The following is a 27474-nucleotide window of genomic DNA, read 5'->3' as shown; positions in this document are numbered from 1 at the left end:
TCACATCTGGTGTAAAGCACCCTTCTTTCACTTCAGGCGCTAAACACAAAGGCAACAGTAAGATAATTATAAAGCAAGAACAAAAACACTGGCACTGAAGGGAACTACCTTGCGGGTGGATGTGGTAATTGTGAGACAGCAGAATGCAGTCACTCAAATTGAAGTTATCCAGTGGTTTCATTAGGACGACCCATTGCTCCATGCTGTACAGTGTAATGGGCAGAAGCAAAATGTGAATGACCCAACAACAGACCAGTGGATGAAAAGAGGTGGCTGAAAGCCCATTTAAGTAAGTTTATTATACATATAATTTTAGTAAAATCAAACGTTCTTGGCTAATGCCAGACCAAAAAGTCGGTCACCCCTTTACAGTTTGACTTTTCTTTGCCTCTTGTCTTACCTTCCTGTGCATCTCGCGCCCTGTCTCGAGTCTTTGTCCTTCCTTCCCAGTATGTCTGTCTCTCCTCTCACCCGGACCCACTTTCCCTTTCATCCATATCTCGATAACAAGAAAACAACATTATGGCTCATAGTTATAATTTTTTAGCGCCACATTTGCGTCATTTCTTGATGCAAAAGCAGCGCAAACTTACAAAATACAATTGTATTTTGTAAGTTTGCGCCAATTTTAAGTCAAAAAAGCTGCGCAAATGCGGCGCTAAAAAAGTATAAATATGGGTCTAAGTGTGGACATCGCAGAAGGGGGGGTACATATGACCTGTAGGTGCCCCTGTGCAGTGCTAATCGCATTCTTCATACGTTGCCCCGTTGCTCTCCTCCTCCTGCCTCTCCTTACCAGTTTAGAGGTTTGTGTGGGCATCGGATTCGGGGAGAGGATGTCACCGCCCCTAACCTCATATTATTTGTGATTGGGGTGTCACTTTATTCTGTTGCAGTTTATACCAAAGCACGCCCGAGTGGAATGTGTCAAGGAAAAGGCAATCAAGGAAAAATCTATGCCTACCGACAATTTCCTGCATTTAACAGAGGTGGGTGAGACCGGAAAAGCAGGAGGCAGAGGGCACGTTTTAGGGGTGAAGGGGCTGTGGTAGGAGAGGATAGACAGCTACAGAATTAGAGTGTTATGAGGCCCGAGGGAAGGGAGTTAGAGGACAGGAAACCAACAGATTGCAGAAGTTAATCAAAGAGGCCACGAAGCCTACACGTTCAAAAACCATTAGTGAGGAAAGGATGCCAACATTATGCAAACACTTATAGGGCAGAAATGGAAAAGAGCCAGAAAAAATATTTTCATTGTCAGGTTGGGGCGCCTCTGAGCGCGGCCTGAAAGAGGAGTGAGATTGTTCGGTGTATTATAAACTGCAGATAATGTAGGGACAAGGAAGCTAGAAGAAAATATATATATACAACAGCACAAATACCAGCGAATGCCATTTACAGTGTCCAAACTACTAAATGGACTGCATAGTTATGGCCACTTTTTATCATGAGTTCTCCAGCCCTCTACACGCTATCAGTAATGTGACTCGCATGGCGTTCAGCGCGTTTATTAGAGATTTACACACTTCCTCTAGATGTTTGTTGATGCCGCGGTGGTAATTTGAAAGCGATTCAAATATTCAGTGTTACATTATACAGACATTTTAGAAGAACGAATGAGGTATTACAGTACATAGATAAGAAGATTTACACCATGACAAAGATGTAAGGCGCAATAATCGATCCCGGATCCAGTATGTACAGTAGGTTAGGTAGGCCAGTTTATTGAATGCCCCTAAAATATAAAGAACCACCCCCAAGCCGGTATCCATAATTCAGAAATGTGTAAGACACCTTTGGCAGGCTAGTACTAATAGTGTCCTACTATGTAACGCTACATGGCAAGGGCAGTATCTGCAATCCATCATTGTGCAGAAGGCTAATCCACATATTATATCCATAATTCTCATGTACACATCTAAAGGCCAGTGCCTGCAATGCCCTGGGTTTTTAATTGCTATACATGCAGCTCACTGGCAAATGTTTAGGTAAATTATTTGGAAAATTCCAGTATTTTGCAATCATGTTTTCAAAGACTTTTTGGAGTGTGGGTTCCAAAACCCCTGGTGCAGATAAGGCTTGTCAGGCACACCACAAAAGTATTGGATCATTTTATTACTTACGCCTTCTAGACTTCAAAATTTTCGGTCAATTTATGTGTAGATTGAACTGTAAAGTACACAATTTTTCATACTTTTCTCATGGGCAGAGCCCTATATGCCCCACAAACCCCACCTGGAAGAAGTCAGGTATGCATAATTCGCTTGCTGGCGTTCACAGTTAGGGGGTCATTCTGACCCTGGCGGTAATTACCGCCATGGCGGAGGTCGGCGGAAGCACCGCCAACAGGCTGGCGGTGCACCGCTGGGCATTCTGACCGTGGCGGTTCAGCCGTGGCCAGAAACGGAAAGTCGGCGGTGTCCCGCCGACTTTCCGCTGCCCTTGAGAATCCTCCATGGCGGCGGAGCGCGGGATTCTGACACCCCCTACCGCCATCCAGTTCCTGGCGGTTCTCCCGCCGGGAACAGGATGGCGGTAGGGGGTGCCGCGGGGCCCCTGGGGGCCCCTGCAGTGCCCATGCCAATGGCATGGGCACTGCAGGGGCCCCCGTAAGAGGGCCCCAAAAAGAATTTCAGTGTCTGCCTAGCAGACACTGAAATTCGCGACGGGTGCAACTGCACCCGTCGCACCTTCCCACACCGCCGGCTCAATTCTGAGCCGGCGTCCTCGTGGGAAGGGTGTTTCCCGCTGGGCTGGCGGGCGGACTTTCGGCGGTCGCCCGCCAGCCCAGTGGGAAAGCCAGAATGACCGCCGCGGTCCTTTGACCGCGGAGCGGTCTTTCGGCGGGAACCGCGTGGCGGGCGGCGACCGCCGTCCGCCGCGGTCAGAATGACCCCCTTAGTGTTTAAGCACCATTAATTTCAAGGATTACCAGCCGACACTGAGAAGACTACTACCCCTAGGGTTGGCACCTTGCCAAAAGAAAAAAAAACTCCGATAGCTTTTCCAACATCCTGGGGATTTTAAAGTTGCCCAGCGTTTTTGGAGTCCCCTGGAGGGCAATGAGAAAATAGGCAAACTATAATAAATGTTGATTTTTTTTTAGAAAAATAGGGAAAAAGTGCTCTAGATAAAAGTGTCTGTTTTATTCCCTAAAAACGGTATCCACAAACAGTTTGCTGTACTAAAGTCACCATTTTCCCAGCTTTCAAGACCATGCTGAACTGAATCAAAAAACTACATTTTATACCACAGTCATAGCATTTTTCTAACAAGTAGCCTTTTTGTTTTGTTTTTGTGTTCTCAACCTACTTACAATTTGTGGTGGAAAACATTGTGAAGCCCATGGGTGATTCAGAAAAGCTATACATTTCTAAAAACTTGACACAATTCTGAATTTAGCAAGGGGTGATATCTGTAGATCCCTCAAGGTTTTCCCAAGGAAAATAACTGTTGAAATAAAGAAATATTGAAAATGAGTAGGAAAAAACAGGCATTTGTGACAACAATTTCATCTGTAACATTTTGTTGCAATGGGTGAATGACAAAAGCCATATACCATTAACCCCTCATGGGGTCCTGGTCTCCCCAGTCCTAACAAATGAGGGCATGTCCCTCGCCCGAGAGTAAGTGTTTAAAAAAAAAAAATTAGCTCCTCCCCTTCACCTCCTCCTGTTTTTTGTTCCTGTTGGGAACAGGTAGGCACATACTGGGTTGTTTCCTTGACTTACTTTGATGTTCATTTGTGTGTTTTGCTTACTGTTGGTGCCACAGGCTTTCTAGCAGTACGCTCACCCAATCATCCAGTGCGTGGTGCTTGGGCTGCCATCTCCATATCCTTTCTTCCATGTTGTGGGTGTGTGTGGTTCTTCTTTCGCCGGCTGCACTTGGGATTCTCTCCCTTGCCCTTGTGCTGAGCTGGGGCAAGGAATTTCCGCGTTCGGGGTTAGTGCTCTTCGGTGACCAGACTGTGTGGTTGCCTGAGACCTTACCCATATCTGAGGGTGATGAGTGGGTGCAGAGGTAGGCAGTGACGTTATCGGGTTGGCAGTTCTCTTTAGATCGAGTCCGGTTGCATGGTAATGCTATATAACAGGAAACATTATGCTGCATTAACACATCTGTACTCTTCAAAGGTGCAGTATGGTGAAACAAGTGGAGAAGCAGAATAATCTCCAGCCCTCTGATCAGGAGGAGGCTGAGGAGGTTTGCATATTTCTCGTGGGGATTTGCAGTCCCTCATCAATTAGGCAGTTGATGCTGCCATTGTGGGAAAGGCAGTTCCAGCAAAGCGTGTTCAGCTGGAGGATGACTTGAAGGATCCTGATGACTCACCTGGCAGATATATTCTGTCTGACCAGCTCAGGGATGTCCTGGGACATATTCAGGCCTGCTGGGTTTTGCCTCTCGAGTGGTAGCTGATGATGAAATCTTGGCTCTATATAATACGGCACACAAGCACATTTTGCCTTTTCATGAGGTGATCCACTCTCTGCTCCAGAAAGAGTGGAAAGATATTGATAAGGTTGCCATTCCAAGTTTTATTTTTTTCCTATTATTTATTGGAAGGGTTTGATAGTCAGTTCCTTCAAACTCAAAAGGTTAATTCTATTTTGGCATCAATGGCTCCTTCCTCTTCTTTGGCTTCTTGTCTTGCCTGGTGGATAAAAGGGTTGAGTCTGCCTGAAAATGCTCATATGCTGCTTCAAACTGTGGCATTAGAGTGAAAACTTATGCTGTGTATGCTACTCATACTCTGATTAAAGATTATCATGCCCTGTTTAACTGCCTCCAAGCCAATGAAGATCCTATGTCATTACTGCCAATATGGAAATGGTGTCTCAGTTTTTGTCTGATGCCATGTTTGACAGCCTTTGGGCTTCTATGTCTGCAGAAGGCGCTTCTGTGGCAGGACGTAGGTCCTTGTGGATAAAGTCCTGGAAGCTGTAGGCAAGTCAGAGGTCCATGATTTCTAGGCTGCCTTTTTCTGGGTCTAAAATAGGTTGGTCCTCAGCTGAATGGTGTGGAAGAGAAGACAGAAAATGACAGGAAGGTTGTATGTCCCTTTAAGCAGCCTTCAGAGAAGAAGCAATTTGGATTCTGAAGGGGTGTTTTTCAGTCCGCTGATCGACGTCCCTTTCGGGGGCAGGCCCAGGGGCCGTCTTCTATAGCAAATCCAGGCCTTCTTCCTCCTTCTCTCACAATGCCCAGCAGCAAAATTTACTATATGGCAGTTGTTCCTGTCACTGGCACTAGACCCAGCCACACAAGTGGGGCAGAGTTGTTTTTGGCATAGGTGGGGCAATGCTGGGTGGTTGGAATTATGTTGATTCTTGCATATTCCAGCAGTTTCCATCAAAGAAATCTATGAAAAATGCCTGACATTAGGCAATGTTGGGGGTTTGCAGGGCATTGTGGGTAAGAAAATGGTTTGGGGTGCATTTGAAGCACACCTCCTGGACTTTCTCAGGTGTCTACTTTTCAGAATTGACTGGTTCTGGTAGGTTTTTCCAGGTAACAGCCTACCCAAGCCCAAAAAGTGGAGCCGTTCACCATTGCAAGTGAGAAAATATTGGGAGTTAGCCAAGCTCTGCTACCCCATATGTGAAATCAACACCCAAAAAGAGTAAAATCTTTTTTTATTTTGCCATTGGGATGAGATGCTTTAGTCAGCAGGGGGCAGAAAGATTGTGCCCATTTTGGGATGTGGGGCCATTACCATGCCCATTCTGGGCAGCCCCCACTCTTAATAGTCGCTGGTGCCTAGTAGGCTTTCTGCCCCACCTGGAGTTGGCTATTGCCCGCATCTGCCCCCAGGGGGCCAGAAATACTGAATTATGCCAAATAAAACTGGGAGGTCAACATTCCTTGTCTAAGGGGCTGCTCCACCTCCCTGGTGTCTAGTGGAGTGGATCCCTCCTTGGGGATAAACCTCCTTGGGCGATACCCAAGCAGGGTTTCACTTGGGAAATGTACCATTTGAAAGGGAAGATTCTCCCCTTTTCAACAATACCTTTCCCGTCTGGATAGGTGCTCAAGGGGATGAAATACTCCCACAAGCACTGACGCAGAGGAAGGTAAATGAGCTGATTGGCTCAATACACTTTTGTTTTCAAGGCGATGACTGTTCACAGTAATTGTAATTTCCCTGAAAACAAAGAAACTGCCTCGCGAGCTAGAGAGGCTCTCCCCCAGCTCCTAAGTCTGTTTATTTTTAAAGCAATTCCCCCTGCCCCCCCACACCCCCCACAGAGAGATTTCCAGTGCTGTGTGTGTGGATAGCCAGGAGCCGTCTGATGCACTTGAGCAACATGGCGTCGGACACCTCCTCACTCTCTGATAGATGGACCCTGTTAAGTGTGCCTGCTCTGTGTCATAGCTACCAGGGGTTGTGCTCATGGTTTTTTTAGTGGCTTTAGTTGTTAACCCCACCAAAGGTTGTGGTTATTACTAACTAATGCCCCAATTTCTTGCAGCTGTTAAAAGGTCCTCTCCTTTGGTAAAGGCAGTCTCCTGTTGCTCGGGCCTGTAACTTGGCTACAGGGCATTTAGTATCCAGTATTGCCCTGAACAGCAGTCAAAAATGTCATAGTGTGTCAAACTACTAATTTGTTTCATTTATATTTAGTAATTCATTGTGTGCCCTAATAATAGGATTGTGGTGGAAAAAAACCTTGGGAGATCGTGGTATTTCTTCAATTGAACAAAGATGATTTTGCTTCCATTTGGGTCATATATGGTTTTATCATGTGCTAGTTTAATATTTTCATTTGTTGTAAGATCGCACCCAATGTTTGTCTCAGGAGAGTTTGACTTAACATCGTACTCCGGAAACAAAGTATTTAGTAATTCAAAATTTAGAGAGAAACCTTGAAGTAAAATCCTGTGCTAATGTCATTTGAGATATTTTGGGATAATACAGATGATGCTGTAATTAATTTGATGATGTCAATATATTTAGCACATTTCAGAAAATATTCATCTTTAAACAAAAACAGTGTAAATGCAATAAAATTCTTGCAGAACAAAAAATATTTCTTTAAATAGCATTGCAAAGTCTTGGGGAGCAAAAGCCCTTGCCCAAGGGGCCGCTCCCCCTCCCTGGTGTCTAGTGGAGTGGACCCATGCTTGGAGATCGGACTCCTTGGGCGATCCCCAAACAGGGATCCACTTGGGAAAGGGGAAATTTCTTTCTTTCTCCTCTCTCTTTCTGTCCCCCTCCATCTCGTTCTCTCCCTCTCCCTAAGGCAAGAGACTAGCAGCCAATGCCAGACTGATTGACTTTTAAAGTAATTACCTTCAGTACCATGGAGTAGTATGGGAATCGGTGTTTTGTTTTAGATCAAAAACCTTTTTGCCTCTAGCAAGTTATGTTTTCATTGAGATTGATGAGGCCCCAGCATATTCCCAAACAATGTTTTACAATAATCACAAGAAAACAAAACAAGAATTGCCAGAAGTCTGGCATCCAACAACAGACCTATTGGCCTTGCCAGTGTTTGGTTATCTTTGTCTCTGGAAGAGAAATCTAATGGCATGGTCTGCTTGTGTAGCACTCCACTATTGGGAGTGCCAAGTTGTGTATGTTGCATATGCCAAGTATGTGTATCTTTGTAGTATGTGTAAAACATGGTAAGTGGTAAGTTGAGGTCATTCGTGATTGGCTTCATGTGCACAATTTAGGTTTCTTTAGATGTGGCTCATGCGCAATGTGTAAATGGGCTTGCCAAGCCAAAAAAGATTTTCTAGACAGAAGTGGCCGTAAAGTGGAGATTAAGTCACATATAGATTGTAACACTAATTATGTAGTATATATGCTTATATGTAAATGTGACAAAATGTATGTAGGTAGTACGATACGTCATCTTAGGGTAAGAATTGCTGAGCACTGGAGAGCGATCAGACAAGAGGACGAGCGGTATCCCATAGCATCACATATGAAGATGTGTGGCTTACAAGGAACACATAAAGAGTTTAAGTTTTTCGGATTTGAATATTGTAACAAAAATCTTAGGGGTGGTAATAGGAATCTGGCCCTGCGTAGAAGAGAGTCTATATGGATCATGAGATTAGGAGCAGTAGAGTCAGGATTGAATACGGACCATGAAATGGAATATTTTTTAGGAGAATAAAAAAATTAGGGGTCTGACATTTCAGGAGGATATTGTAACGTACAACCAGAGATGGAAAGTAATGGTGGAAAATCTCCAGTGATCTTATAATTTTATGTTCGATATATATTGTCGAAAGGTGAGAGTGGTATGGTTATAGGCTTAGTGTCATTTTATGATATATAGGAGATTAATATAGTAGAGATTTTTATATGTTAATATGTTAGAATACACAACAAACTAAGAAATTTTGGTCTAGTTTATATATAGTTTAATTCTTATATTTATACTTTTCTAGATAATTCTAGTATTAGCAACAATATTAATTAAGGAGAAGTAGTACCGCGTGGGGGATATAAACTATCTGTTAGATAATATACATTAGACAATTTACTCATATATCATAATTAATACAGGTAATAACAAAATCGGATCGATGTGACATGCCGAAAAAATACACAGCAGGCTCCTTTATAGTCTGTTCTCTATGTCTGTAGTATTGAGTACGAAGAGTCCTTTTTTCATGTTTCCTAAATTATGTAAAGGACAGCGTATTAGTCCGTTTTCGATTATTATTTGAAGACCGTGAGTTCTTAAACGAGTGATCGGATAGAAATCGGGTTTCACATAGGGAACGTTAGCGTACTCGTGGCGCAGGAGACAGATACAGGTAAGGGATTGCTGTAATTATAGTCAATGAGTTTGTTATAGTATGAGTGGAGTAGACGGAGATCTAATGGATTCATTATAACATTATAGGCAAAGAGTTGTACGCGGATTAGGGAGGATACTCAGAATAGCCCGCATGCATCGATTTGAAGAAGTGGTGAGTGATGACAAAATAAGACAGAATAGAAAATGGTTTATGATTACTAGGTACAGAATATTAATTTGTCTATTTATTTACATGGTCCTAGCACACATATACAGAATGGGATACTTGAGAGCTGAATAAAGGAAGGTTACAAGGTAACGAAGGAAAGATAAAACTCCATATGATGGGATCTTGAGATACTAATATTCACATACACCATTTTATACATATTGTTTGGGTGAGAACACTTTGGGAGTATTAGAAATTATGGAAGATTCACTGAAAATGTTGGCACCCCATGTCATAATATGTAAATATGTAATAGTGTGAGCATGCAGCATGTTATGGATAATGAGAAATCTACCATGGGGGCACAGCATGATTTTATTACAGCAAGCTTTCCAATTTGGTATTGCTTATACAACTAAGAAGATAACACGCTTTACTTTGTAAACAATCACCGGCATGGTTCCCACTGTGAGATAAAAGGATATGATATCCTGGTTAACATTTATTTGTATATGTTACTGACACTATCATTGAGTTATTGATTTGCTAATGATAGGTAATATTATTGTAGGAGGTCCTGAGGAAATCAAGGGGTACACCCCGGATGAAACACGTGTTGACCTGTGACCTATCTGGATAATTACGCAATCCATGGGATGATTGACCTGTGACCTACTTGGATAATTACGTAATCTATTGGATGATTTCGTGAATAAAGACTGATATTGAAGACCTGTATTAACTGGTAGACTTGATGGTTTAATTAGAGACTGATATGGAGAAAAGGAATCTATATATATTTTGGATCGGACACTTTGATTAGACTGTGATTCTATATTCCTAAGGATTAGCCTTGGGATTGTATTATAGATATTGTACCTATTATACTCTACTATAATTGAATATCATAAATATTCATGTGTGCCATTACCTGATGTACATGTTTTAGGTAACAATTTTGTTATCAAGTAAGGCTATTGGGGGGTGAAACCTTGGTTCTGGGCACTGTGCAAAATAGAATTTTGTTGGAATATATACATAGATAGGGAAGTAGGAGCGCCACTTTACTCTCAAATCTCACCCCTCTTATATTTAATGAGGTCATTCGTGAGCCTGAGTAATGAAAGACAATAGGATCCATTTTTTATGCCCCCGGCCTGGCATAGCACAAGATTGAGGGTGAGTGCTATATTCACAGACAGTGTAAGTGCATTGCCTGCATTTATATAGCTGAAATGAGGTGAATGAGTGTCAGTTATCGCAAATGCTAGCTGATGACAGTCCGTCTCACTCTCCAGAATGTGAATCTTTCTGTTCCAGAAAGGACATGACAGAAACGTTAAATACTTTTGGGAAATGGTATTTTATTAAGAAAGACAAACACACACACACACACATCTCTCTCTCTCTCTCTCTCTCTCTCTGAGTGAAGATATTGTTTAGCTTGTGTGCTATAAGCTGCATAGCCATAAGTATGTAGGAATATGTGGCTATTCACTATGTGTTGCCCTTTTCAGATAAAGATCTTTAAGACTGCAGGCATTCAAGATGACGTGTATTGTTTTAGCTTTTGTCACATGATTAGGCATCTATCAGAGTGCGTGGCGCAAGACTGTTTAGTCACCCCGTACAATGTAAAGCTTGGAGTAACTGGCTGCAGTATAAACATGAAGGTAAGCACATCTAACATAACGGGGTCTCTAATGAGGGAGATGGGGAATAGCAGTATCTGGCAACATTAGAGGTGGTTGGAGGCAGGTACCTTTGCCCCCCTACATAGGGGATCTGGAAATGGATCATACTCAAGACTACATTGTAATTGGCAAATGCTGATGTGGACTCATAATACGCTCTGGACAAAGCGGGAACGTTTTATGAGGAACTGCAGGTGTTATGTGCTGAGAGTGCAGGGCTAGAAGAGATGGAACACATTTATTACATTCCTGTCCATGTCTTTTCACCCTCAGGATTAGGTGTCATTAGACAGTAGAGGACAGTGAGTGGGAACATCAACGTAGATTAGTTTAGGCTCTTATACCCGATCGGTCTTGTAGTGGTGAATGTATTCTGTTGAAAGTATGTGCTCAAGAGAGGTCATGCCTGGAAAGTCTATGTTCCATGACTTGGAAAAAGTAAGCATGATGACATCTGTTTCAAGAACACACTGGAGATTTATTTCCCCTACTGGCAATAGAACTCAGTTCAGAAGTAACATGGATGGTCTGTCTGGGTTTAGAATTTGACATTTTGTGGTCATGTTAGCATCACTTTGACTTGCAACTACATCATGAGCAGTGACCTACTGGTAGGTTTTTTTATTAATATATGTACTTTGGCGAGGAGACACAAAGGACGGAAGTCGGAAGCAAACCTGAGGGAAACTATGTAATGGGAATACTAGGGACCAGCCCCCAAAGGATCCTAATAGAGGTATACACACTGCATGTGAGAGTGTATACCAGTTAGGTTTGAGGTTGTGGATAGAGTGCCATCTTTTTACTGATTCTGTGGTGTCTCCCTTCGACTTGGAACACAGATGTTTATGGATGCCACTAACACCAGATACTTGTGTTCGTTGTTCTGGACCTTCAAGGGATTGGTGGCTTAATGAGATATGATGGACGGATGGGAGAGTGGATATTCTTATACATTGACTACACATTTGTTGTGCTTGGGGATGGGCTTGACTGATGAGGGCAAGGTACTGTCACACATAGGTGGAATAACCTATGGACTTGAGAGAGCGTAGCATATATATTCTATATTAAAATGAAATGTTTATGAACTAATGTGCAATAATGCCGCATAGAAAATGTAATAATGTATCTTGCTAAAACGTGCGCTTGAAATGTGCCCATGGGGAGTGGCCGCCAATATATACAGGGACTAATGAAACTGACTAATAATGTTTAAATGTTATATTATGATATGATTTTGCACTAATAATAATAGGTATATATAAAAGTGTTGCTAATAAATCATTAGGCCTTAGTTAGCACGAGTCGAGGCCTAGCTGCCTGGCTTTCATATAAAATGTGTTTTTCTAACGTGCAGTGTGTTGACTTGCTGAAGGACATGAACTCTTGTGTTTTTCCAAACTAGAAGATGAATGTACCTGTAGTAGATCCGTTCTCATGAAATTCGACTGGCCTAGTGAAACATTCTTGCTGAATGCAACAGTGTAAACCACTTGCAGGTACAAGGTCGCCTGAACCGGTACAGACAATGGAGCCACTGACTGAAGATGCGCAAAGGATCACGAGAGTATGAAACATACCGGACATTCCACCCGCTAAAGACGTCAATCATAAGGACCATTAAACTACGTGAGAACTGTTATGGGGTGACAAATTTGATAAGCTAATTGAAACTCTATTGGAGGGAGATCGTGGGGTGCAACCTCTCATCCAACCAAATTTTAGTAGAATGTACAACAAAAATGGGATAATAACCCTTGACACCAGGAAGTAAAGCAGAACAAGAGAGAATAGGAGAGAGAGTTAGGGGAGATGCTGGTGTGATTTGCTATGACCCAGACACTTTGTCACTCTGAATAGAGACTTTGCTGTTTGGTTCTTAAAACCATTCTTGCCTTATATTGCCCGTTTACACTTTACCTCCTTATGAGGGAAGTGCCCCTTTTACCCAATTGCTGAATTCCTGATGGCGAATCAACTGATGTCCTGAGGACGAAGACCGAACCTGAGTGCTGACCCAATACGGAGGGTAACTATATTACAATGAAGTTGTAATTGTCTGTTTGCTTTTCCTTTCTACGTACCAACTGCTTCTTTTGACAGAGACCATAGCTAGATGTTTTCTAAATTGGTGTTACTAAATTGCTTTGCATGAAGCTCAACATGCCAATGCTAATTCGAGGTTAGGAGAGGGATTCACTAAACTGATGCAAATAGACAAATGACTGAATCTATGCTTTGTTGAATAACGTGATGATGATACTCTGTTAAGGATAACGTATGCTGACATCGTGCTATGTTCTAATGTTTGTGATTCTTGCTTTGATGAAATCTTATCAGAGTTGCCATATTGTGACTATGCTAATGTGTTTCTTGGTTTTGAGATTAATAAACTTATTAGTAGAATTGTAATCAATAGGGAATAAACTTCACAAAATCATACTAAAACTGATGTGGTTATTCATGACTGCAAGGTCATGGTGGTTTTCGAGTTTATTAAATGTCTTTGATTAATTTGAATTGTCGCATTACTGTGAACTTTGATTACATTATTGACATATTGATTGACATGCTGATTAGCTATCTCGTCCTAAGGTGTCTTCAATCAGGGTCAAAAGATTCATCGGCCTAAAACGAGTCCCAAAGTGAGTAAATTAGTCATAAAGGGATGTGTTAGCAGACTCAAAGTACTGCAGGCACTTTTAAGAAATCACTAGTGAGTAAGGTGATGGAGGTAGTAAGTGGTGGTGGTGGGTAAGAAGGTGGATTGCTGGAACATTTACACTGCAACCTAATATAGATGTTTTGCATCCTTGCATTATTTTATATTTGTAATATTGCGCATAGAGTTTTGGTCTGAATGTCTGCTGCTAATGTAAAGAATGTTTATATTGTACCTAGAACAAATCCCATGCTTATATTGGAATGAAGATAGACTGATATAGGCCCTGAAGTAGGTGGCTGGAAATCAATATCCCCACTGAAACATGTGTTGGCTGTGATCGCCTGCTGTGTCCCCTAGACGTGCTGCAACAGCTGTAGAAGAAGAACTAATCTCTGTGTTGAGCCTTTTGTGATATTGATTGGGGATAGTATGTCTGAGTCTGTCTGAGTTTGAATGAATGGTATATATTTGAAGTGTAGGAGGTGGATGGAGTCTGTGATGATGCATGAATAGTCTTATTACTTTTTTAAATGTGCAAGGGATAAATGATGAATTGTGTGTGATTATTTAATGATATACTTTAAACTATGCACTTTATACTGAAATTTCATAAAAAGATGTACAATTTAAGAATAAAGATATTAGTGTTGGGTCAGTAATTATTTGTGATTAATTTGAACTGTAAAGAAATATAGATTTAGCCGGATTTTTTTTTGTTTTGCTGATTGTCATGCTAATTCCCCCGATTCCCAAACCTGAAAAAATGGAGGGGGAGCCCTTTTTTTGTTCTTCTTTGTGTCTAGATAGCAGCCTGAGGAGGACGTTTGATTGAAAAAAAGCACCATAAACTTGTAAAATATGAGGCATTGAATCCACATCCACTGTCTAGAGGTTGTGTTTAAAGTGGGACATGAACAACCTCACTTTAATCCAATCAAGCTCCACGTTGATTATGACAAGGAAAGAACATTCTCTGCAGAGTACTCAAAGGGCTTCTGTGCAACCAGGACTGATGTTTGCATGATAGCCAGTCTCCCAGAGGTCAGAGAACATCACCTGAAGTCTGTAATCTGTACTTTCTTCTAGGGGAGCCGTAGATCTGCCCTGAAACATCTGGAAGATTGTCTGTCTGCTAAGAGAGGTAATGTATCTAGCTGGCCTTGCAGGAGGAAAAGAGGAAAAATAATTGTTTTATCATCTGGTATTTGAGGGCAAGAACCTCTTTCAACATCTTTTTGACCTATGCAAAGATAAACTCCAAATAGCTGTCAAGCAACTAGAACAATATCTTGAGGCACAGACAATCTTATTGTTTCACGTGTACAGGATCCTAATGAACCTGTGCTCAGTTCCCAGTATTATATGGTGACATTTGGTCTGGAGAATGGTACATCTGTATTTCATGGACCAATGCCAAATATATTTAAGGATTAAAGAACAGTTAAGTAATGACACTGCTGTGGAGGAAGTCTTCACAATTTTGGAAAGGAAAAGTAGTATAGCAAGCAAAAATTAATTTATTTTTAAAATAAACAAGATTGAATATTGGTGCATATATTAACTGGTGAAGCCCAAAGTCAACTTAGTGTAAATGTAGCGAAGGCACCATCAGCTAAGGAAAAGGATCGTTTGGGCTCATATTTAAGGATATGTAATTTTTATGCCACATTTTCTAAGAGGTTTCCAGAGAAGATTTTTAAACTGTTATTAAAATGGGATGCTAATATTGTGTAACCTCTTGAGTGTCCACATAGTTTTGATGTCATAAAGGAGTACATTCAAGGACTTCAGCATTACAATTATTTGTTCAGAGTAGACTTAGTTGTGCGACTTTCGACACTAGTGACTGACGGAGGGGGTTACTGAATGTAGTCAGATGGATAGTCATAAAGAAGTGCAAGCTGGATTTGTATTCAGGACTGTAGCGCTTATGGAGCAACAGTATTTGATTATTGTGTGGTATTTCTGTGAGTCAGTCCTTTTATCCTGAAGTATCACCAACCAACAGTGGACATTTTTGTGGGAGCCAAGATTATGAAGTCCACTGCATGGATATCAAGATTGCACCTAAACTTCTGGAGTTCAGTTTTAAAGTGGCATACAGACTGGGATGTAAGAACATTTGGGCATAATGTTTTTCCAGCATGCCTTAGGAAGAAATATACAATATTGGGGGATTAAGAGATTGAAGTCTGCATTAGTCATGAAGGTCATGAAATTGGAGGTAGTTAAATTATTAGTGGCTCTATGCAAACATGGTATGAGGTGGTTAAGAAAGGTAATGTGGCAGAGGAGGGGTTCAGATAAGTAGTGGATGGGTAGCACAAAGAAAGTGTTAATAGAGTCGATACAGGCTGACTGTGCCATTATTGGAAGGTGGTTGTAGGGTTAGGTGTGACAAACTGATTACTGCAAAGTGTTTGGGACATGGATAATGGAAACAGCTCATGATGGATAATTGGGCAATAATAATTAGTAAAGTACACTGTTCCAAAGAGACACAACTAATCTACAGGAAGGCGAGAATAGTCAGGAGCGGAACAGCCCTCACACATCACATAGGATGTCAAGCTGCATCACTGGGAGAGCTCCTCATCAGACCGGCACTGCAATGGCTGATGGGCCACCCCTTTCAAAGAAGGAGATGGCTCTTAGCCGGAGATTTTAATCCTCATGGTGAATATGCCCATAGTATACACAAGCTGGAGATTTGTGTAGGAGAGCAGAAAAGTGAAACATAAAATTGGCTCTAAACCATAACCATCATGTTTTAATAGTTCAGAAGATGGTCCAGGCCAAGATTAAAAAAGAACGGAGTGCTTGTAGAGATAATGCTCAACCGCACTCATACACGGTAAATGTAAGGAAAGTGAACAATCTCCAAATTCCTAAAAAACTAGGTCGACATGTTTCGCACCTAAATGGCCAGAAATGATCCCGTGACACTTCCTCAGGGCCAAAAAATAAATATTTCTCCTAATAGTAGTGCCCAACCCAATTTAGGAAATAGTAGAGTAAACAATAACTGATCACTTACTCATGCCAGCTGCTCGCCAAAGTCAGTCATGGTCAGCAAGTCGCCCTGTAGAACATATAAATCAATAATGCACATGCTGATAAACAGGTTGTGTTTTGAAGAAGTGATTTAAAGTAACATGTGGCTGAGGTAAGTGACCACTGTGCTCGTGAAAAGAGAAAACAGTCAAGTTTAACACCGGCTTACCATTCCCCATTCAAGCACGGGCTTCATAGGAATACGCGTACCCTGAAACAGGTATGCACTGCTGGTCAAGAGTAATATACAAAAAACATAAAATGTATAAAACCTAGATATCAAGCAGAGTAGTTATAACATGATGAGAACCATAACTCACGCCTGTTCTCAAGCATGGATATACAGAAAAACATAGTGCTTATCCAAAGTTTCAATTCAATGTGGCCCAATCAAAAACATAAAGATTATTAAAGTTAACATCCAGCACAGTCAAAGAAAGATACAACTACGGTCTCATTTGAACCCTAATATGTCATTGTGAGAATACATGGGAAATGTCGAGCGAGCTAATGAGCTCAAGTGAGGTAGTAAAAGCGGTAAGAATAGATCTAATGCATCTATATCCATGTAAATCATCAAAGGCAAAAATTGTGATTGCGGGGTACTCACTTGCGGTATACCTGTAGTCAGCCTGGAAACCTACCCGGGGCCACATTTATTTATAGTTGGGCAATAATTCAACCAAAAGGAAGATTGGGAATGGTTTTTGGTGGCTCTTGCCGGGATGTCATGGTTGATAGAAACGTTAAATGTTGTAAACATTTAGTTGCCATGTGTCCATCAGAGGACACAGTACAATGTTAAGAATACAGTAAGCATGCAGAAAATGGGTGTCTATTTTCCAGGGTAGTTTCAAATTGTATCCAGACATTTCAAATACATAATTGTAAAGATTTATCAAAGTGGGTGGGGGTCAAATGTTTGGATAAACCAACTACAGGTTGTATGGTAAATCATTGTTGGGAAGTATTTTCCAGAGGTAGTTTTAACCGACAATGAAGTGAAAAGCACTTCTAGTGTTACATAAATCAGACACTCCAGAATTGCTGTCCCATCCACAAAGCAATGGTCTTTAATAGTGGGCCAATAAAGATTTTGTGAAATGTGTGCAGAGCACCTATAAGAGCAAAGGTGACATTGTGAATGCTGTGAGGGAATTGTAGTGATCATACTGAACCTCTATGGATATAGCTATGGTGACACTTCATTTAGAATTGAAGTTTGTTAGAAGGATACCAACTGGGTAGTGTCCATTTTAAAAGATGTCGTTGAAAAGCAAAGAGATAAAGGCAGCTTTGTGGAATGAGGCCACATTGTGGGGTGGTTTCAAAGCTAAGAGTGAGAAGTTGTGCATGAAAGATAATATTTGGAGGTTTTATCACTCCTTGATTGTTCTTCTTTGCATGCAGTATAGAACATACACTGATGTAGAAGTGACTTACCAGGGTTTGTGGTCCTGTGTAGAGTCAATATGTCATAGGTAATTCATAAAGGGTACTGGTAGGCCAATGGTGGAATACGTATTTGGTGCTTCAAGTGAAGAAAAGATAGGAGAGAGTTCCCCTCAGGGCAGTCCCAGAAAGTTCTTGGACATCATCTCAAGTAATGTCCGGAACAATGCCTTAAAATAAGATTGATTTAGAAATCTCCTGGGATGCAGTCTGAAGTAACATTGTGTGGCAAAGTACAGTAGTTGTTTACTTCACAGCTACTGTAGTCTAAGGTTGCCACACAGACTGAAGAACTGAAATTAGCTTTGAATATTTTTCATTGTTTTTTTTTCTGTAGTTTCTATTCATGAAATGTGTGGTACAGTTTTTGGGTATACATTATTTTAATAGGGTAGATGTGTGCTGTCTTCTCTGTGAGCTCCTAATAGAACTTTCTCTGGACTAGAACACACTGAGAGGGAGTATTCCAGATCCTTGTGGCCTGATTTAGACCTTAGTGGTAACAGTCCTGCCATTAGTTTTCCATCGGAAAACCTATCCACCGCCTTGGCTGTTTCCCCTCTTTATTTAGATTTTGGCAGTTCAATAGATGAAAGATCGCCCGAGTCCTCCCGATTTATCCGGAATCTGCACCCGCATCAACAGCTCCACTGAAAACAGTGGATGGCCGCTGAACTCCAGCTACTTTTCCCACTGAGCAGATTATGATGTGCCTTCCCCCCAAGGCAACTGTGGTGGTGTTACCGCCACACCTGAGTTGGCAGATTGGAAGGGAAATTAGGTAAACACTCATCTTTTTTCCCATTTTCACTTCTGTTTTCGACTGGACAAGACTTACCACTGCTGTTGCCACTGCAAAAATGACCCCACCATTGCCGGACTCAAAGGTCAGCATTACATATTACCAATGAACGTTATTTGGCCAATTAACATTAGCTCGGAACCAATGCAGTAATATACATGTCATAGTATTGTTTTTTGTGAACAACACTTGTGACATGCAAATGTCTGCAAAACATTGGTGTCCGTTATTATTGGAGACACACCTGTATTAAAAAAAAGCTGATGGCATACACAATATTTATTTTGGTTTATTATCAAATGAATGCTTGCACCAGAATAAATAGAACATCATAATTGTGAACTGTGTTGATATGTGCACTTTGCAATGGGACCTGTAAGATAAATGCTGTGCATCCAGTTGTGAATGTGAGTCAGTACATGTGTTTATCAATGGAACGACCTTTAAATCCCAATGACACAATGACTTGTACTTCAGTGCTCAATGCGGGCCACACTGTGTAAATATTGCATTCAGGTCTTCAGGCATGTACAACTACTCTCATGTTTTTTTCTTGGCAATGTAACTTATATGTGACATTGATAAATTTCTGTATGGTACAACTGCCCCTAGCTGTTTTTCCCTTCATGTGTCTTCTGCCTATAGTCAAGGGGTGTCCTCTTTATGTATGGGCATCTTTTGGACACATATCTGGCACAGCACAGCTTTTACTTGGGAGGGGTGTGAGTGGATTGGGTGGTTGTTGTAGAGGGAGCTGGAGTGGGTGATAAGGTTGTGTCTGTATGTGTGCCACTTGCATGAGGGTATGATATTTGTGATGTATGTTTGTTTATGTGTTGTGTTGCTGTGTGCAACATTCAGGTGAGCGTTGTTGTGCTATGGTCATTGTTGTGATGTGTGTAGTTGTGCTTTTGTATGAATTTGTGTAGATGAGTGTGTCATTGTGTTTGTTTTTGTTGTGTTGTATGTGAGTTTGGTATCAATAGTGTGTTTATATTGTGTTTGGGATGTGTAGCATGGTGTATTTTCAGCATGTGCATGTTGTGTAGTGGTGTAATGCAATGGATCGCAGTGTGCATGTAGTGTGTTGTGTATTACGCAAGTTGGCACAGTACAGGGTGCTACATAAAAGTTTTATATGTACATTGTCATTGTACAATGTACATTGGCTCCCTCCATCAGAAATCCACCACCAGTACAACATCTGTAGAACTGTAACATGTTAATGTGGTAGGCGGGAGCCCACCAGCCTGACGGGCCGTAGTCCACTCCGTCGAGGCGGTCGGTGGCTCAGCTGCAGTTCATCAAAATACAGCAGTCAGGCCACCGTCGACTTTATGGAATACTCGGGTCCGCCGCGGGACTGCGGTAGTACTGCCAAGATCTAAATCAGGAACTTAGATTGTTGAGCAGGATCCTCGTTTAGATTGCTGTCTTTTGCTTATGTCTACAATAAATGATGTAATTTGTTTCAACTCATTATCTGGGCCTGCATGTAATCTTAACTCTCGCTTCACTGCAGTGAAGCAAGTATTTTACCCATGAGAAGCCTGAAGAGCAGCTTTTATTTCTTGAGGAATTGTTCCTTTCATCTAATCATGTTTTCTTCCAATTGTTCCAGGTTTACATGTTTAAAGCTATTCATTTTGTTTATGAAGTTGAGAGATTCACTTTCTATAATAGGTTGATGCATCTCTCACAATGCCTCCTTGTTGTATGGGTAAGATGTATTCATTTTAAAATACTCATTAGACATCACTTCTAAATGCTACATAATGTCTAGATCTAATATAGGAATTTTTTGGAAACGCCATATCCCCTTGGATGTGGATTCATTCCTTTAAATATAGCTGTGGCTCTTCCAAGACTCTCCTGACCAAAACAAATATTTCCCCTTCTTTATCAAATCTTATACTAAGGCGATAAACAGAGTACAGTAGAACCCTGGAGGTGTGCAGGTTTGTCTCCCTATCTATATAGAATAATAATGAGCTTAGGGAAAACGTCTTTGGTTTTGTGGGACCATTTACCATACCGCTTACAGCACTTACAGTCTATCTGTACGCCATAGTGCAACTGAAGTATTTTCCCACTAGGGTTAATTCATGGAGGTCCTAATTCCGTGTTCTGTATCTTAGAAATATAGTACATCTTGAGTGGATGTGCTGATTCTACGTTCTAAAGTGCAGTGTCATCTTTCTAAAGGACTTTCTTTCACTTTGAACCCTTTGAGTCTTCTAGACCACAAAGTGCCGTGTTTATGTCATCATATATCCTAATAATCTGGATTCCCTAATAAATCATTCATGCTCCATATTATTCCTTTGAAAGTGACCCAATGGACCGAAAAGGACATATCATTGTCTGATGTGTCATTTGCACTCTCTCTTCAGCCATTGGAAGCATGTATGCATCCTTTTCAATTTGTACATGTGTGGGCCTTGTGACTGCTCTCTGTGTTGGCACAACTCCCGCTTGACTCTTTACTTTTCACTATGCACCTCCTCAAAGTCCCTGGGCCCTTTCATAGAACTGCTTCTGAAAAGGAGGGTGCAGACCACTGGTAGTAGGGTAGAATCCTACATCCCTCTTAAAAGTTGGTGAACTCTTGGATGCTGTCTATTTCAACATTTGAATGTCACAACTCATTGCTGCATGTCAGAGGTCCACTAGAAAGGTCCCACATCCCTCAGACTTCACTCCTAATGGACTTGTCAAAGAAACAGTGGTCTTGGGCTAGGACACTCCCTGTGTGTCAGTGTCTTTAATCTGTTTTTGTTTCTAAAATATTTTCCTGCTTAGGAAGCATATTAAAAAAAATAATCACCAAGCAAGACTAAAAACCATGGCACTAGCTTGGCAAACTTGTCTTTGTTGAATACATTCACTATTTCGAAGGATGCATTGTTGCCAGTGTTGTAACCAGTCCTTTAAATGGAAATGAGGAAGTGCAGGTGCTCACTAGTTAGAGTATCTGTTTGCTCCTTGGAAGTGGTAGTACCCTCCCATTTAATGTATTGTAGCAATGTTGAAAAGTGGAGGTACTCTCCCTTCCAAAATGAAAAAAGCACAGGTACTCAGTACCGGACATTAATTGCCTATTTAAAGCACTGGTTGTAAAACAACATGATGGGGGTCACCTGTAGAATGTGAAGAGGGCCCCCTGAGTCTCCCATATCTCACAGATTTTCATTGACCTTGGGCTGATTGAGGCCCTTCTGAAGGGTTGAGGGCCACTGAAGTGGTGTGCCTTCCTGTGCCACAGGGGCTTAAAGGGCTTGTGTTACACCCCTGGGGATCCCTGCCAGGGGATCTCAAAATACAGCAAGCTTCCTCTTCAGGGTAGTGGTGATCATGGCCTCCACCAACCAGTTGGTCCCCCTACTCACGTTGAAAAGACCTCCTTGTTTCCTTCCTGTTAGAAATGGGGTCTCTAGTTGGCAGTCGGTTTGCACTCTGTACAAGTAGGGACCCTCACTCTAGTCAGGATAAGGGAAATACCCGCTCAGATAACCCCTGCTCACCCGCTTGGTAGCTTGGCACAAGCAGTTAGGCTTATCTTAGAAGCAATGTGTAAAGCATTTGCACATAACACACGGTAATAAGTGAAAACACTACAAAAGGACACCACACCAGTTTTAGAAAAATAGCCAATATTTATCTATATAAAACAAGACCAAATACGATAAAAAATCCAACATACAGTAATAAAAATATGAATGCTGCAAGATGTACTTAACAATACAGTTCCTTGAAGTCGATAACTCCACCTCCGGCTATCACGGCGTTGTGAACAACAAAACCAAAAGTTCAGGCTGGCCTCGGCATTGCGGGCCAGCTGCGGTGTCGGGAAGACCCACCAACAGTACCTTGGATTCCCAGAGTGTCGTGATCCTCGCGGTGAACTCCGGAGAGCGGTGTCGCTGGAGTCGGTTCTGGAGTCGGTGCAGGAGTCGTTGGGCCCTTGAAGTCACAAACCTCGGGGATCGAACTCCGGGCTGATGAAGTCATTTGCGCTGGCGGGGATGGCATCGGGCTGTGGTGCGAAGCGAGACGATGCGACGTGCGGTGCCAACAGGTCACGGTGCAGGCAATGGCTCTGTGACGGCATCCAGCGGCATCGGTGAGACCAGGGCTGAGGTGTGAAGCGGGGCGGTGCAATGTACGGTGTCCACAGGTCGCGGTGCAGGCAGCGTCGTCGTCGTTGTGGAAGCGCTGTCGTCTGTAGGCCCAAGCCAGCGGTGCAGGACGGGACTGTGCTTTGTGACCCTCTCAAGCGGTGTCCACAGGCCATGGTGCAGGCAAGGATGCCTGGTTACAACACTGGAGCCGATGGTGCTCGGTGAAGCCGTCTGATGACGGCGTCAGTGAGACCAGGGTCGCGGTGCGAAGTGGGGCAATGCGACTCCGTGCAGCGTCAGCAGGTCACGGGACAGGCCAGTGGCATCTTGGCGGTGTCGCAGTGGTTGCTCCTCTTGGACAGCACAAAACACACAGTTCCCAGTGCTGCAGGTCGAGGAAACTGAAGTCTTTGGTGTCCCTGAGACTTCCAACAGGAGGCAAGCTCTACTCCAAGCCCTTGGAGAATTTTCTCAAGCAGGACACACAGCAAAGTTCACCCTTTGCACTCTTTACAGGCAGAATCAGCAACTGCAGGGAAGTCCAGCAAAGCAACACAGCAAAGGGACAGTACTCCTCCTTCAGCTCTTCTCCTGGGCAGAGGTTCCTCTTGATTCCCGAAAAAAATTCTACAAATCTGGGGCTTTGGGTCTTCTTCTCATACCCAGGTCTGCCTTTGAAGTTGGCAAACTTCAAAGCAAAGTCTCAAGTGTTTGCAAGATCCTTCCTTGTCCAGGCCAGGCCCCAGACACTCACCAGGGGGTCGGAGACGGCATTGTGTGAGGGCAGGCACAGTCCTTTCAAGTGTGAGTGACCACTCCTCCCCTCCCCTCCAGCACAGATGGCTAATCAAGATATGCAGGCTACACCCCAGCCCCCTTTGTGTCACTGTCTAGAGGAGAGGTGTGAACAGCCCAACTGTCAAACTGACCCAGACAGGGAATCCACAAACAGGCAGAGTCACAGAATGGATTAAGCAAGAAAATGCCTCCTTTCTAAAAGTGGCATTTTCAAACGCACAATCTTAAAATCAACTTTTACTAAAAGATGTATTTTTAAATTGTGAGCTCAGAGACCCCAAACTCCACATGTCCATCCGCTCCCAAAGGGAATCTACACTTTAATCAGATTTAAAGGTAGCCCCCATGTTAACCTATGAGAGGGACAGGCCTTGCAACAGTGAAAAACGAATTTAGCAATATTTCACTGTCAGGACATATGAAACACACTACTATATGTCCTACCTTAACCATACACTGCACCCTGCCCTTGGGGCTACCTAGGGCCTACCTTAGGGGTGCCTAACATGTAAGAAAAGGGACGATTTAGGCCTGGCAAGTGGGTACACTTGCCAATTCGAAGTTACAGTCAAAACTGCACACACAGACACTGCCGTGGCAGGTCTGAGACATGATTACAGAGCTACTTATGTGGTTGGCACAACTAGTGCTGCAGACCCACTAGTAGCATTTGATTTACAGGCCCTGGGCACCTCTAGTGCACTTTACGAGGGACTTACCAGTAAATCAAATATGCCAATTATGGATGGGGGCGTGGCCTGGCCAGCGGGCAAGATGGCCGTCACCGAGTGAGGCTCTGCCGGGTCGGGGCTTTTTTACCTCTTAATTCTCTGGATGGGCGACCCTACTTGAGTGGCGGAGTTGGCGTGTGGGCCCCCGGGGCCGCCGGTGCTGCCCTAGATTTTTCGGCAGGACGCTTTTGGGCGCCAGCCGCAGTGTTCTCTCGGCCGGGAGGTGGGCCCGGCCGCGCGGTGAGGTCTGTGGAGGTGAGAGCGCTCCTGCGCAGGTGAGGCCGCGGGGCGCTCCCGGCTGCTTTTGGGGGCCGGGGGCACGTGGATTTTCCCGGGGGGCTCCCTTTTGGCAACTGGGGCTGTCGGCGGTCGGTTGGGACCGCGGCCCCTGAGGTGCCCCCGGCCACGCACTGCGGCAACATTGTGCCCGGTGGCCGGAGTGCTTGAGGTGGGCTGCCTCCCTGGGGGGCTGGCCCGCGCTCTGGTAGGCCGGGCGCTTTTTTGGCCTTGCACAGGTGACCGGCTGGAGGAGGTGGCCGGTGCTGATTTGAGCCCCGAGGAGCGGGGCACAGACGGGTCGCTGGCTTGGTTGGGGTGACCTGCTGCTGTGTGGCGGACCGGCTGGGGGCGTCAGGCCCGATTGTGAAGGAGAGAGACCGGGCTGGGCAAAGAGGTGGACGGCCCCAGAGGAGGTGGGGCTGGCCTGGCATCATTTAGGCGAGGGCCTGGGGCTTGGAGCGTGGGACTCTGTGCTGCGGTCTGCGAGGACTGGCCTGAGGAGTGCTTCATCGTCTCCTGAAGCTAGAGCGGCTGGTGTGGCGACTCGGGGGAAGCGCGGAGGCCCCACTGGTGGAATACTTCTGGGCCTGGCTGCGCCGCGTCTGGCTTTTAGGGTGCGGGTGTTGGACGCAGATTGTGTGGAGACCATGGGTAAAGCGGAGCAGCGCCAGGCTAAGCTCACCTTTGACAGAGGGAAGAAGAAAGGTGGAGCCCCTGCCTCGGTATCCGTCTGTGAGGGGGCGGAGGAGGGAAGCCTGGATACGTCTGTGCGGTCTATATTTCTTGAGCTTAACAGTAGCCTGGCTGGCATAGATGCGAAGCTGGACCATGTGACCGAGCAGCTAGACCGAATTAAAGCCCGGGTGGATGACCATGATTCCCAATTTGAAGTACTGGAGACGCGGATATCGGAGATGGAGGACGCCCGCCGGGAGGCAGAGACCAGATGGCACAAATGGAGCGTATCCTGGAGGTCATCCGGAATAAAAATGAGGACCTGGAAGCGCGGTCGTGACGAAACAACATTCGCATTATTGGACTGCTGGAGGCCACGGACATGGGTCGTATGGAGGACTTTGTGGAGAGAATGCTGTCTGATCTTTTTGCGGGTGAGCTCTCCCACCTACTGGTGGTTGGGAGGGCCCATTGATCTTTGGGACCTCGGCCCCCTCCGGGCACACCTCCACGACACATTGTAGCACATTTGTTTAATTATCGGGATGGAGACACTGTCCTGCGCTAGGCAAGGGAGAGGAAGCCGGTGATATATAAGAACTCGAAACTCAGTTTCTTCCCTCATTACACCCCGGGCGTGCAGGTGGCTTGCCTTTCTACTGACCAAGCGTTTATTGAACCAGGTGGGTATCAGGTTTGCCCTGCTGTACCCTGCCAGGCTGAGGATACGCCATGACGGAAAGGTACTGTACTTCACTGACCCTAAACAGGCCGCCAGGTTTGCTAGACGACTGCCCAGGCAGCCGGCGGCTGCGGGCCTGGATGGCTCCGGATCGGAGAGAGCAACTCTGAGCAATAATGACTAGGGACCGAATTGCTGGAGACGGTGGGGCTCGCTGGGCCGCCGAGCTGTGGCGGTCTGCTTTTGTACTAGGGATCGCCCTTATGCCCCTCTCCCCCAGTACACTGGGTGGTGAGCCAGTAGGCCAGCTATCGCCCATTGGATGAGTCCTGATTGCTGTATTTGTGGTTTCATGGGGTGGTTGTGGGGTTTGGGAGGGTGGATTTCTGCTATGGCCCATTTGGGGGTCTGCATGGGAGGGGGAGAAGTGGGTTCAGCTGTGTTATATATTAGTTGTTCTCTATTCTAATCTTTCTGTCCTCTTGCAGATTTCTGGCAGGCAGGGTTGGGCTACACTGTGGCACTGGAGCTTATTGACGTGGGCGGGATGGGATCAAATAGTGTGACAGCAGTGCGCTGTATGACTTGGAATGTACGCGGGCTAAACGATAGGTAGAAGGCGCGACTTGAGGCGGCGTACGTTAAATGCCACGCAATAGACATTTGTATGCTGCAGGAAACTCACCTGGTGACGTCAACGATGGGCAGGTTGAGAGCTGGCTGGGTTGGTGAATGTCACTGCACGGTGTACTTGAGCTATGCCCGTGGCGTGGCGATTCTGTTGTGCAAAGGGTTGCAGTGGCGTACGCGCAGAGTGATTGTTGACCCGAGCGGCAGATATGTTATGATGAGTGGCACGCTGTTGGATAGGGCTTGCCAGCTGGTAGCTGTGTATGGCCCAAACGTGGATGGTCCTGAGTTCTTCCGTAAGCTATGGCGTCTGGTGGAGTCGCTGGGAACTGGTGCAGTTATCTGGGGTGGTGACTTTAATGTAGTCCTGGACTCGTGGTTGGACCGTCAGAGTGCAGCCAGGGTGCAGCACTGTGCAGCTGCGAAGGCTCTGGCGGCGGTGATGCAGGGGGGCGCATTGGTGGATTTGTGGCGGCTGAGATATGGCAATGCCAGAGAGGGTACGTGTGTCAACTATACCCACAGCAGCTGGTCTCGAATTGATCGTTGGTTGGGCACTAGAGATGTGGAGGGCTGGACGAGCTCGGTGGATCACCTGCCTCGTACGTTGTCTGACCACTCGCCGGTTCGGTTAGTGCTGGAGGTGCCCTGCGAGCTGGGGTGCGTGTTTCTGTGGAGGTTGCCCTGTGGGGCATTGCGGGATGCGGCCTTTCGGGCTGAGGTGCGCGAGGCCATTGTCTTGTTTTTTGCTGAAAACGAAGGATCTGTGGGGGCGGCGAGCACTCTATGGGAGGCATTCAAGGTGGTTATTCGGGGGATATGTCTCTCGAAACAGCATGGGATGTTGAGGACTCTACGTCGGGAACTGGCAGGTCTGGAGGAGAGGATTTTGGAGCTGGAACGGCGTTTTAGTGGAGAGCTGGTCGGGCGAGGTTCTTGCGGAGCTTCGGGATG

This window comes from Pleurodeles waltl, chromosome 12, assembly GCF_031143425.1.
Source record: "Pleurodeles waltl isolate 20211129_DDA chromosome 12, aPleWal1.hap1.20221129, whole genome shotgun sequence".
Classification (NCBI taxonomy): domain Eukaryota; kingdom Metazoa; phylum Chordata; class Amphibia; order Caudata; family Salamandridae; genus Pleurodeles; species Pleurodeles waltl.
This window is presented reverse-complemented; position numbering follows the sequence as displayed.